The 13,001-nt window shown below is 35.6% G+C and overlaps 3 long non-coding RNA genes across 4 annotated transcripts in view; all 3 read left to right on the top strand.

The window, feature by feature from the left end:
* LOC136817221 (uncharacterized) overlaps window positions 1–156 on the top strand; it is a 28,533-nt gene extending 28,377 nt beyond the window's left edge. Inside the window, exon 9 of the long non-coding RNA XR_010848052.1 lies at window positions 32–156. This is a non-coding gene — a long non-coding RNA (uncharacterized lncRNA). The remainder of the gene's footprint in view (window positions 1–31) is intronic.
* A 71-nt stretch (window positions 157–227) lies between these two features.
* LOC136817209 (uncharacterized) lies at window positions 228–2,000 on the top strand. Of its 2 annotated transcripts, none has more exons than XR_010848051.1 (4): window positions 228–334; window positions 453–592; window positions 870–1,009; window positions 1,493–2,000. It is a non-coding gene; the product is annotated as an uncharacterized lncRNA (long non-coding RNA). The 2 variants fall into 2 exon arrangements; XR_010848049.1 differs by having other exon boundaries at window positions 1,490–2,000.
* Window positions 2,001–5,695: 3,695 nt separating this feature from the next.
* On the top strand, window positions 5,696–9,324 carry LOC136816410 (uncharacterized). Its single transcript, XR_010847925.1, has 4 exons — window positions 5,696–6,741; window positions 7,228–7,382; window positions 7,722–7,905; window positions 9,105–9,324. It is a non-coding gene; the product is annotated as an uncharacterized lncRNA (long non-coding RNA).
* The last annotated feature ends 3,677 nt before the right edge of the window (window positions 9,325–13,001 follow it).

The raw sequence follows: 13,001 nt of genomic DNA, 5'->3' as shown, positions 1-13,001 counted from the left end.
TTTGTTTAAAGCAAATAATTATCCATTTTAGGATCACACTGGGTCACACAGCAGGACGTATTTACAGTGCACTTGTATGGAGAAAACCTTTTTGCAGAGTTCAACATTCTGAATGTGCTGATGAAACAACCATTCCATCCATATATTCAGCTGAGACATGCGTAATATTAGGTAAGGAAAGGTTTATTTTTGTCAACCAGTACTTCCTATAGAACACATGTCTGTCAGTGATGAGTAGGTTTTATCATATTTCAAAACTCATCTTAGACAAATTTGTAAAGGGTGCAGTGTCTCTTGCAAATCATTATCTAATGTAATCAAATGGTGCCAAACTGTAAGTGATTGTTTAATCATATCTTGAGCTTACTAGATTCAAACTCTTTAAAAAATTATTGAACGTCGGACTTAGTGATTTTGTAAATTTGTTTAAAGCAAATAATTATTCATTTTAGGATCACACTGGGTCACACAGCAGGACGTATTTACAGTGCACTTGTATGGAGAAAACCTTTTTGCAGAGTTCAACATTCTGAATGTGCTGATGAAACAACCATTCCATCCATATATTCAGCTGAGACATACGTAATATTTGGTAAGGAAAGGTTTATTTTTGTCAACCAGTACTTCCTATAGAATGTCTGTCAGTGATGAGTAGGTTTTATCATATTTCAAAACTCATCTTAGACAAGTTTGTAAAGGGTGCAGTGTCTCTTGCAAATCATTATCTAATGTAATCAAATGGTGCCAAACTGAAAGTGATTAGTTAATCATATCTTGAGCTTACTAGATTCAAACTCTTTAAAAAATTATTGAACGTCGGACTTAGTGATTTTGTAAATTTGTTTAAAGCAAATAATTATTCATTTTAGGATCACACTGGGTCACACAGCAGGACGTATTTACAGTGCACTTGTATGGAGAAAACCTTTTTGCAGAGTTCAACATTCTGAATGTGCTGATGAAACAACCATTCCATCCATATATTCAGCTGAGACATACGTAATATTAGGTAAGAACTTGTTTATTTACATCCACCAGAACTCCCTATAAAATACATTTCTGTCAGTGATGAATTGTCTTAAATGTATTTCTAAAATCATCTTAAACAAATTTGCCTCTTGCAAATCATTATCTAATGTAAAGTTAACAAACTGTAAGGGATTGATTAATCATATTCCCAAACCTGTTCTTTTTTCTGTTCAGAGGTTTTGATACGATGCCACAGAGGGTAGATATCAATTATTTCATGGCTTTCTTTCAAAATACACTTCTGAAGGAGGTATAAATTAATTGCTGAAAGGGCATTCATCCCAGCTGGTACACAACGTTGTTTCAACGTTCATCTAACGTTATATGGACGTTATGAACGTTAGATAAACGTTGAAACAACGTTGTGTGCCAGCTGGGATAGATCGATCTATTTTCATCGTTTTTATGGCAAACTCATCTTGTTCCAAAAATTGCTTTGAAAAATTGATGGTTTTTTTAGCAGATTTCTTTCAAACAAAGATGGTACAGCCATAATAACACCTTCAACTATGAATACAAAAGGGCATCAACAGAGTTATCCAACCACGTTTGGGACCTGCAAATCAAAAACATACAACCAAAATTATCATGGGAGATTATCGACCACGCCCGCTCGTATGGCTTGACGGTAAACTGCAACCTCTGTCTCACAGAAAAATTTCACTTAATTACATCAGAGCTTCATCTCGTACAAAAGATCAGAATTTATTTCCACATGTCGCCATAACAACAGATTTAATCTGAAGACCTTCAAATCGGTTCCCCCGGATGAATCATAAATTTTATTTTCAATATGTTTTAATCATTGTTTTTATTACAGTTTTATTGCAAAAATTATCCAGTTTTTCAACTTTTTACGTAGAATTTCAAATTTTCAATCATTACTGTACATATGATTAGTGTGTAAGCACAAAACTCTGAGTGATGTATTCTTTAACTTTTAATGGAAGATAACTTTTAAAATATCGATGGATTTTTTAGTATAAACCTAAATAATGAGAAAAACCTTAAAAAATTGGCAAAAATCGTTCTCTTGTTGTAAAAAATTACTCCTACATTTAAAACTCATCCTTTTTTTGAATCTCATTGAGTGATTTTTGCTCAATTTTTGGTTTGGTCATTTCTTTCATAGGACCCCACAAAGAGAAATGCCCCTGATTTACAAGTGTGGAGCTAAATCTATCGAGGAGTGCTTGAAAGAAATTAGTTCGTCAAAAAAGATTGGTATCATAGCTTTGAATGGGCTTCGAATAGTTTTGATTGTTTTAAGTTGTATATTTATTTTTTGTATATTAGTTTTATATCAACAACATATCAATCAAAAATATACACAATATGGTTGGTTTGATGGGTTTGATTCCTACTAGCATGTTCGTCTTCACCCAAAATATTGTCAAGCAGTCTGGATTAAGAGCACCATGAACGCTTGCGCAGAGTCAACCCAACGCTGCCCAAGAGAGCTGGATGAATTGACAGATCGCAGTCAAGTATTCAAACCTTCCAATGTCAACAACAGACCCTGCCACCCTTTCAAAATCGTACCAGCTGTCCAAAGAACTACAAACACTATCTTCAACTTATCAATGATTTTCAGAATCCAGATGGCACATGTAAGGATGGACCAGGAAAATCGCAGCATGGACATAAGATGAAAGGTTATGCTGAACTTGACAACACAGAATTATAAAATTTTGGAAATGCATATTTCTAAATTTTAATAGTCCCTTTTCTGAAAGTGAAAGAAATGACTTGGGAGGTAATTCTTTTAAAAAACAAACAATGCATCTGTCTCCTATTAGGAAAGCATTAGTCAACAAAATTTGAACAAGCAAATGCCTGGTAATATGATGTAGTTTTCACCTAAAAAAAACACATAACAAAAGTCATGGCCTTGATAAAAGTTACAAAATAGACATACAAATAGCATTTCATATTCTGACCAAAAGATGTGTTTCACAAAAGTTTCAAAACTTTGAATAAATCTTTTTTTCTGATATCATCGAATAATCTTGAAAATTCTATTCGATAGACTTCCGTAATCAATGTGGTCTCTCTATCTTAGCATAGGTCCTTCTCACAATGTCGTCAGTATGTATGCAATTAACATGTAAACCAATATTTCCTCCTGTCCATCTGGACAGGAAAATTGTATTAATAACAAGAATTATACAACTCTGCTAGCTGTTCTTCTTCTTTCAAGTACCAGAATGAGGGTTTTGAAATTCAGCACATACTACAAACATTTTTCTGTCTTATCTATTAGCCACACTTCTCCATGAAAAGTTCTGTTCCAAAATACCACGAGATTTCTCAATAAGTAATGACCACTTCTCTCCACTGTTTCATAGTTTGTTAAACTTTTCCCAGACCATTCATTCGATGGACTCCAAAAGCAGCCAGCTTCCCCAGTAAATGACTACCATCTCTGTAAAACTGTGTTAAGTCTGGTTTATTACACCTCTCCTCGATAACTTCTGTTCCGAACTACCGCTGGTTCACACATGTCCAAATCTCCTAGAAAATTCGCTCTCAAAATACCATAAAATTCCACCACTTTCCAATCATTACCATGCTCTTCAAAGTTATCTGCTTGTTGCCTCTCCTAAGAGATTTCCTTGCCAAAATACCACTGTTTTTATAAATGAAATAGTCCCACTTCTCTCGACTCTTGTATTTCTTGCCACATCTAGAAAATTCAGTTTCAAAATAATACCACTGAATTTTCTCAACCACCTCACTCCTCAAAGCTTCACGGTTTGCAACAACCCTCCGGAAAAACTCACTTCAAAGATACCACCAGTCATTACTACACTCTCCACAGTTTTTTGTTTTGTCACATCTGTCTGCCACATTCACTCCCTCTCTACCATTATCTCCAAAGTTTCATGGTTTGTACAACCTTTCCGGAGTATGCCTTTCCGAGATGGCCAATCCGTGGAACCCACTTTAAAAATTCCACGAATTTAAAGTTGACTACTATCACATACTCTCCAAAATTCTCTGTTTGTTACACCTCTCCTCAAATCAAAATTTCGTTGCCAAAATACCACTATTTCTAAATGAAATCTTCCCACGTCTCCCAACAGTTGTATGGCTTGCCGATCCTAGAAAATTAACTCCCAAAACACCACTAGATCTCTCTCAGCAGGTTCACGATTTGCAGCACCCCTCCGGGAAAACTCAATTCAAAGATACCATCATTCATTACCACGCTCTCCGCAGTTTTTTGTTTACCACATCTGTTTGCCACATTCACTCCCTCCAAAATACTCTGTTTGTTACACCCCTACTCAAAGAATCACGGTTTATAAGACTTCTTGTGGTAGTTCCATCTCAAAGTACCACTATTTATCAATAGATAATTACCATGGTTTCCTAACCTCCTCGAAAGGATTCATCCTCAAAATACGATTACATTTCTCAATGAATTATTACCAGTTATCTTAACAGTTCAACAGTTTCCCGCATCTCTGCTAGAAAATTCAGTCCGAAAATAGCACTGAATTCTATCAATAAATAATGACCACATTCTCCAAAGTTTCATGGTTTGCCAACCTTTCTTAGAAAACTCACTTCGAAAATACCACCAGTTCCCTCAGTTAATAACTACCATGCTCACCAAATTTTATCGTTTGCTACACGTCGCCTAGAAAATTCAGTCTCAAATACCACTGGGTTTTCTCAGTAAATTTCTACCATTATCTCCAATGTTTCACGGTTTGCACAGCCTTTCCAGAGTATGCCTTTTCAGAATATCCCTTTCCGAGATGGCATTTCCATGGAACCCACTTTAAAAATTCCACCAATTTCAAGTTCTGTTTGTTACACCTCGTCAAAGATTTTGTTGCCAAAATACCATTGTATTTCTAGATGAAATATTTCCACTTCTCCCCACAGTTGTATGGCTTGCCACACCTAGATAATTCAGTTTCAAAGTACCACTGAATTTTCTCAATGAATAATGACCACGTTTCAAAGTTTCACGGTTTGCAAACCCTCTCCTAGAAAACTCGCTTCGAAAATACCACCACTTTCTTCAGTTAATAGCTACCACGCTTTCCAAAGTTCTCTGTTTGTCTCCCCAAAAGTTCATGCTCTCCAAAGTTTCACGATTTGCACCCATTTTTAAGTACTACTAGTTTCCTCAGTTAATGACCACAGATTTTATTATATTATTTTATTTTATTTGCCACTCCTTCCCAAAAAGTTCAAAATACCACTGGATTTTCTCCATGAACAATTGTCACGTTCTCCAAACTCTCATGGGCTGCCACACCTCTCATAAAAAATTCACTACAAAACACCACCAGTTTTCTCAGTATTTTACCAACCCTCCACAGTTTCTTCTAGGAATTCGGCCATACCACCAGTTTTTCCTAGTATATTTATGATCATCTCTCTTCAGTGTCACGCTTTGCTAATTTCCTCTCAAAGTTTCAGCCATAAGATACGTCAACTCTCTTCACAATATTTTAAAGTTACACTAGAATCTCAGGTTTCATGGCTCGAATTTCAGATCCAAGAAGTTCCAATTCTCAAAATACCATTAATCTTTCAATGAATTATTACCAAATATCTAAACAGTTCCACAGCTTACCATTCAGTACTTCTATCATATCTTTATAAATCAGTCTCAAAATACAACTGGTTTTTTAACTTTCTAATGCTTCAAGATTGGCTCAACTCTCCTTAAAAAATCTATTAATCACTGAATTTCTCAATGAATTTTTGCCACTTGATAGTTTGCGAAACCTCTCCTCGAAAATTCACTCACTGATCATCAGTCTAGTCAACTTCGGAATCGCCACACCTCATTTCAGTCTCATAATACTCCCTTCCAAAAGTTCAGTCTCCAAATACCACTGGTACCGGTACCACCATTTTCTTTTTCTCTCTCTCCCAACCACAGTTTGGCACACCTCACCCCGAGATATTCATTCCAGATTTACTGCCAATTATCTCAACGAGTTATCACCACTTCACCACACCTCTCCTCCATAAAGTTCAGTCTCAATAAACCACGGCAAATCTCAGTGAATTTCAAATTATTTCAACAGCTCAGGGTTTGTCCACCTCTCCCGGAGAGATTCCAAATTTCCACCAGTTTTTTCAATGAGTTATTACCACTTCACCACGGTTCTAGGACAATTCCCCCTCGTGACAATTGCCCCCCGGACAATTGCCCCCGGGACAATCACCCCCTCTCCTCCAAAAATTTAAATCTCAATAAATTTCAGTCCTCAATAAATCACTGCAAATCTCAGTGAATTTCACATCTTCTAACAGGTCAAGGTTTGTCACATCTTTCTTTGAAAAGTTCATCCTAAATTACCATCGATTTGGTCACCACACCTCTCCACATCTTTCAACAGTTTCACGCTTTGCAACACCTCTCCTCAAAAGGTCATTTTCAAAATTAATTCAAAATTTCTTAATGTGCTATTACCACACTCATTCCTAAATTTTAACGTTCTCAGGATAGATTCCAACGCTTATATCAAACAAGAAATGGTGAAAAGAAGCCATCCATGGCTCAACCGTCGATTCAGCCAAGAGTATAATGCCTGCCAAGACATGATCAACTGGCTAAGAAAGATGAGAAGGAGCTAAGGACGGATGTTTCATTGATTACACATCACATCCCTCTGTCAGCATGAAGGAATTGCCCGACGATGAAATGTTTCTGAAAAACCATTAAATGATCCAGCATGGGTAAGTCTCTTGAATTACAACCACTACCACTTGATTAGGCGCTAAACCGAAAGTGTTTACTGATGTTTGCTTTATTCATTTTCGTTCCTTATTGTATACAAGGCCTTATTGAACCTAGGGAACATTTTTCAAGAATAGCCCTGCATTGCCAAAACAAAATTTTAGCTAGCTTGCAGGTTATTTTACAGTATTTTATTTATATTTTGTTTTGTTGCTAATCACCCCTGTGTCACAGACCCAGTGGGACCCCATTCCAACTGGAAAATTTGGCAAAAATTTGTTCCCTGGTGGGAAAAGACCCTAGAATTTTAGCTCCACTGGGAAATCAATGTCTAAAGATTACATTCAAAAATTTTTTAACCTTGGAAGAATACAATTTCTATCCCCATTGGGATTTCAATAGGGATTTTTATCCCCACTGAAGAAAAGAAAGTTCCACCGGGGCTGTGAGACAGGGGTTGTCTTAATTAATGGCTTTTTTTATAGCTTTTTCAGGTGACGCCCTAGAAATGAGGCCATTGTGGTGAAACTTGTTAAGAAACACGTCTAAATTGACACCCAATACCAAAAACTTCGGATTCGAACAATTGAAGTTAACCTGATCAATCTGATGCGACTTTCTCATTCCAACAAAATTAGAAGTAGGTAAATGACGTGACTAGTTCGGGGAAATAATATATTTAGATTTTAAAAATATCATCTGGACTCCGTCTGGACTAATAGAATCTCTTTGTGGCAAAAACACTCTCCTTGTCACTCATTAAATGCTGGTGACCCCCTGAAAAGGCACGACAAGAAAACATAGTTTTAAATTCTGCTTCACTTTTTTCGGGACACAATGCTTTAATATTTTAACTTATGAATTATATCATTTAAGGTTATCACTCGGCATCTAGAATTTAACCATACGCCAAATGAACTGTTCAACCTTGAGCTTTGGAAGGTTTTTTAAGGAATCTCATGAATTTATTTTCTTCCAGGAATCTGTTCAATCAAGGAACTTGGTTCAATCAGGCTATCACAGCGCCACAGCAATTTATTTTTTATGAATGTCTTCATGTGTGATCTCGTTTTGTCTCAGAAAAATCACATATCGAAATCTGCAAGGCATGATGACCAACCAGTTCGAAGTAATGTGTGACATCTGCATTTGGTCGTACAGAGGTGAGATTTATATTTTACAATATATCTGATATAGAAATTGACCACTCCATTTTATTTTAGGGTGTACTTCAAGATGAACTTTTAGGGGTATAAGAAAGTTTAACTATTCGTCCATTGGTTTGGGTCTTTTTCAAAAGGGGTTCGTTCTGCGATCAAACATCGCCTATGTTTACCCGAGAATTCTAAAGGAAAATATTATGAATATCTATTGGGTTAAAAGTTATTCAAGAGAAACAGACCTTTCAAGCCGAAAGAGTCTTTCAGGCCAAAAGATTTAGTGAAATTGTGTGTGTACCCCTTGCATAAACATTATATTCAAGACAAAGAGGCGCCTTTTAAATCTATAAAAGTACAATGCAAATTATATTAGTAGTATGACTTGATTTCCCAAGTGGAAAAATACCCTGGAATTTCAAACACACTGGGAAATTTAGTTTGATTTTATCCCATTCGAAATTCAATGTTTAAAAATGGCACTCCAAAACCATCCCCACTGGATTTTTTAACCTTAGATCAATAGAATTTCTATCCTCATCGGAATTTCAATAGAAGTTTTTATCCCAGCACCCAGGAAAAAGTTCCACCGGGGCTGTGGGACAGGGGTGTAAAGCTCCTTTAACATTATGTTAGGTTTTTAAAAGGGATCATTATTGTGCACGTTTTTTTTTTTTAAGAAACACACTTTTAAGAAACATGAGGCTCAGAATGCCTAATGCTCAGTTTGAATGTTTTTGATTTTAAGTTTGACACGCGTTTTCTGAATTTTGATTAGCTTTTTCAGATAAAAACTAAGAAACATCTAAGAAACATGCCGAGGCTGAGAATGAGGAAATATCATTTTTTAATTCGGTTTTTCTTAAGAGCCTTCCAATCCAGCCTTCCATGAGGCTGATTATGTCAAAAAGTTTAGAAAAATGTAAGAAACATGTAAGAAACATTTAAGGCTCAAAAGGCCGATTTCTTAAGAAATATTTAGGCTGCTTGGTAAAACTAGTTTCTTAAAAAAAAAACGTGTATCAGCAGTAAAGAATAGACTTTTTGACTGCGACAGATAGTTGATCTATTCAAGGAATTCTTGAAGCTTAGAAGTTCAATCAAAAGGTCCAATATTCAGAAAAAGCCTCATTCTCAATTATCAATTAGCTATATAGTGATTAAGAATTTCTTGTTTTATTGTTGAATTATTGTTTTGTTTTCAGGAAAGCACCTAACTTCGAACTTCAAAGATTGCCATCAGTTCGCGTATAATTTCCAATGGATTTTGTACAACATAATCGAATGTTGGTATTTCTTATTCAAGAATGAAGTTAACTACTACAAAGCGGAGTACAGATTGTTAAATTCACAAAAATATTTTGAAATATTTTTTACTGATAAGAATCATTATTTTTTTCTTTATAGTAAATATAACTTGATCATCAGAACAAAAGTTTTCTCCTGTTACTCTAAACCTTGACCGTTCTTATTTGCTTCCTTTCATCTTGGTGTTGAATTTCTATTACCGAATCTCTATTTGAAAATATTGCACTCAGAAATATCTTTTGAACGAGCACAAAGTATCAAATCTTGATATGATAAGCTGCAGCCTTTTTCCGTTTTCATTCCTAATCAAGAAGACATAAGTTATCTCATATTTCGATTTTTTTTATTTACTAGGTCTTCCTAAAGTAATGCTGATATTTCGTGCTTTATTGTACTCTATCCATATGTTTTGGTGTATTGTTTTATCAAAAACCTTTATCGAATACGCAATATATAATTAGAAACTAAATTTCGTGAATTTTACATTTCAGGGAAACAAAGTAAATAAAAGGGACTGTGCAAGAGTTTGTTGATGATTCTTTTTAAAGAAAAACGAAAGAACCCAGCAGGAAATGATGCCTTGGTTTCATGGAGGAATATGATTAATCGTTAAAGAGACAGTTGATTAGTGTAAGTTTATTGCTTTTTCTCAATGATAGAAAGATAGATATGAGCCCTCCGAATAAATTCTGGATTGGTCCTACTTACGAAAAGAGTAAGAATCAAGGCGCCGGCAGACACTGCGACTTGACAGACGCAAGCTGACAAGTCATGGCGTATACCAATGACACTCGAACGACACTGTGAGAGTGATGCTCACACGAGGCCGAACCTTAACTTAACAAGTTTAAGGTCTATCCATAGTATAAGAAAGCCGCGGCTGGAATATGTACAGCATTGTCTTTTCAGTTAATTGCTGTTCCATCTCTGTCTCCGAGCTTTATAAGAACATCAAGATTTTATTGGTAGATAGTTTTTGAAATTTTTCTCTTATTTTCCTTCACAAAAAGTTTTTTTGTTGCTAGATATCTTCGAGGGTGTACCCAATAGAACACTTGAACTAATTTTGGACATATTTTAGGGGTATTTGTGGAAACAATAGTTTTTCGCCAAAATTGAAATTATAAGAACTATATTCAAGATGACAACTTTCCTGTCAGTTTAAATGATAAATTTTGAAGGTGCTGGCTTGAAATTTTCACAGTATTATCTTGACGTACTTTTTCATTGATTTCTAAAAAGATTTCACTGAAATATTATGAAGGCATTTCGAGGCACCTCATTAATTTTTGAGTTCTTTCAGCCCAGCCATTTTGTGATTGTTTAAATTTCTTAGTGTTGATTTTTCCTTTACAATGATTTTATAATACAAGTGTATTATCAAGGGCATATCATTAATGTTCAAAACGCACTGAGAAGTAAGTATTAACGACAAACCAATAAAACTTACCATTGAAGATGCTACATTACTGATTTCTTGATCAACAAATAGTCATCAAATACGACAGAGATAGAACAACAGAAATTCAGATGTTATCATTCCAGCCGCGGCTTTCTTATACTATGGTCTATCTAAACTGTAATAGAATATTGAATTATTCGAATTTAATTAGCGGGGGGGGGTCTTACGGGGGGATGGATTTTTTTCTCTTAACAACTAGCAGGGGGCGTCTATTCGGGAGACAAGAGTATTCAGTATTCAGTATTCACAGTATATTAAGAGAAATCATTCGAGTGCAAATTTACCAGAATTTCTTGTCAAGCTTAATTCCTGCATGACCCTGGTTGAGAAACTTTGGAGATAGAGGGACATTTTGGAGCACATATTTTGGTTATAACCACCTAGAATAAACTTTCCTAGAAAATTTAAGTCATGTTAAAAGTTACAAGAAAAAAAGGACTAATTCAAAATCAAGATTTGGATCTCGAATACTCAAAACTATGCTTGATGAATAAGTGAATTGGGATCTGATCAGAACTTTATATCAGATTCCATTGATCAAATGTTCAAGACAAATTTTCATTTCTAATTACTAATCTGATTATGCTTCAGTTATAAAATTTGTTTAAACTTTTTTTTCAAATGTGAAATTCGCATTCCTAACTCGAAACTATCTATCTATCTCTGATCTGAAGGGGGGCTTTTGTTGCATTTAATCATAATCATTTGAGACATTTAGTTTGGATTTTGTATTTACCATTTTGTAAACGTACTGCTTTTCAATTTCAGGTCTCCAAGAAATTTCAAAGACATGCAACCATAACAACCATACCTTCTTCATAATTTGTTCTTACCAGGTATGCAATTCATTGGCGGTCCCCAAGAAATTTAGTCTTGCCCAAAACTCTTTTCGACTCGAGATGTTCCTACTAGAATATTATAAACTCTAATGATTGACGACTTTTGCATCCTTCTTTTTCTTAACTCGTCGAGAGATTTACGTGAAAATGAAACCTCAATCTTCTCATACATTTTTTGTTTAGTTTCAAAAAATTACATTACGTCATACTTTTCATTCTCAGTGACAGATGATAAAGCTCTCACCAAGATGAATGATTGTCTCGCCAGCTTTACATCAGATGAAACAAAGGAACCCTCCAGATGACTAACATTCAATCAAAATGGCGTATCCTCCGTAACTACTGTTGAAAGTTGGATAAAATAAGACATTGTGACACCCCTGTCTCAGTGCCCCTGTAGAACTTTTTCCCTCAGTGGGGATGAAAATTTCTATCAAAATGCCAATGGGGATAGAAAATCTATTGTTTCCAGCTCGAAAATTCCAGTGGGGATGGTTTTGGAGTGCAATTTTTTACATTCAGTTTTCAATGGGGATAAAATCATAGAGGGGTTGAAATTGTAGGATAATTTTTCCACCGGGGACGATTTTTTGGCCTATTTTTCCACCGGGTCTGTGACACAGGGGTTTATTGTGCTCGCAGAAAATGGAACGTTTTCTCCATATCAGATGAATCTCTCCTTGCCATGGTTAATAAATATATGGCGATTTCTGGGAATTGACTTGGGAATTGAAATGTTTCACCTTGACTAGCCAGGAATAGTAGTGTTATCAAATTCTTAACTAAGTATAGGATATGCCGGCTAATTTAGGTTGTTTGCGATAATGTTCACGTAGAAACGACTCCATCAGTATGAAAAGCACATCACTGGTCTTTAGTTAACTGTCGAGTTATTAATTGGTGACTTTGTCTTTTAGATGGGCGTAACGTTAGCAAGCTTCCAATCTACATATGCAACCCCATTAATCAGTTTCTTCTTCATTAACCTTTTTAACACCCCTGTCTCACAGCCCCGGTGGAACTTTAGTGGGGATAAAAATCCCAATCAAAATCCCAATGGGGATAGAAATTTTATTGTTCCAAGGTTAAAAAAAACTAGTTGGGATGGTATCGATTCCGTGGCCTTCTATCTTTGAAAATCGAGCTCCATGGAACTAATTCAATCTCTTAGATCCGATACTATCGATACCGGTTATCGTTCCTCCCGCTGAATAACCTCTTTGACCAAAAACGAAAAAATGAAAGCGACTTGTCACCACTATTTGACACCAAGGTGCCCTTATTAATTTCGCCTAGCGAAAGTATTACGATAGCCTTTCGCGGTGGCGGCGGTGTAATAAAAAAATTAGAAAACGAAAGTACTCGATACGGTGGACAAACTCACTAAATTTAATTTACAAATTACACGCTCGTATAACCACGGACGATTTTCGCGGGTTTTCTTTGGATTACGTCATATATCTTTGTGTCTTTAGATTCACAGTTTGGATTTT

Source organism: Clytia hemisphaerica, unplaced genomic scaffold (assembly GCF_902728285.1).
Source record: "Clytia hemisphaerica strain Z4C2 unplaced genomic scaffold, Clytia hemisphaerica genome assembly, whole genome shotgun sequence".
NCBI lineage: Eukaryota > Metazoa > Cnidaria > Hydrozoa > Leptothecata > Clytiidae > Clytia > Clytia hemisphaerica.
Note: the sequence above shows the minus strand (reverse complement) of the source record. Positions and strands in the feature narration are given on the sequence as shown.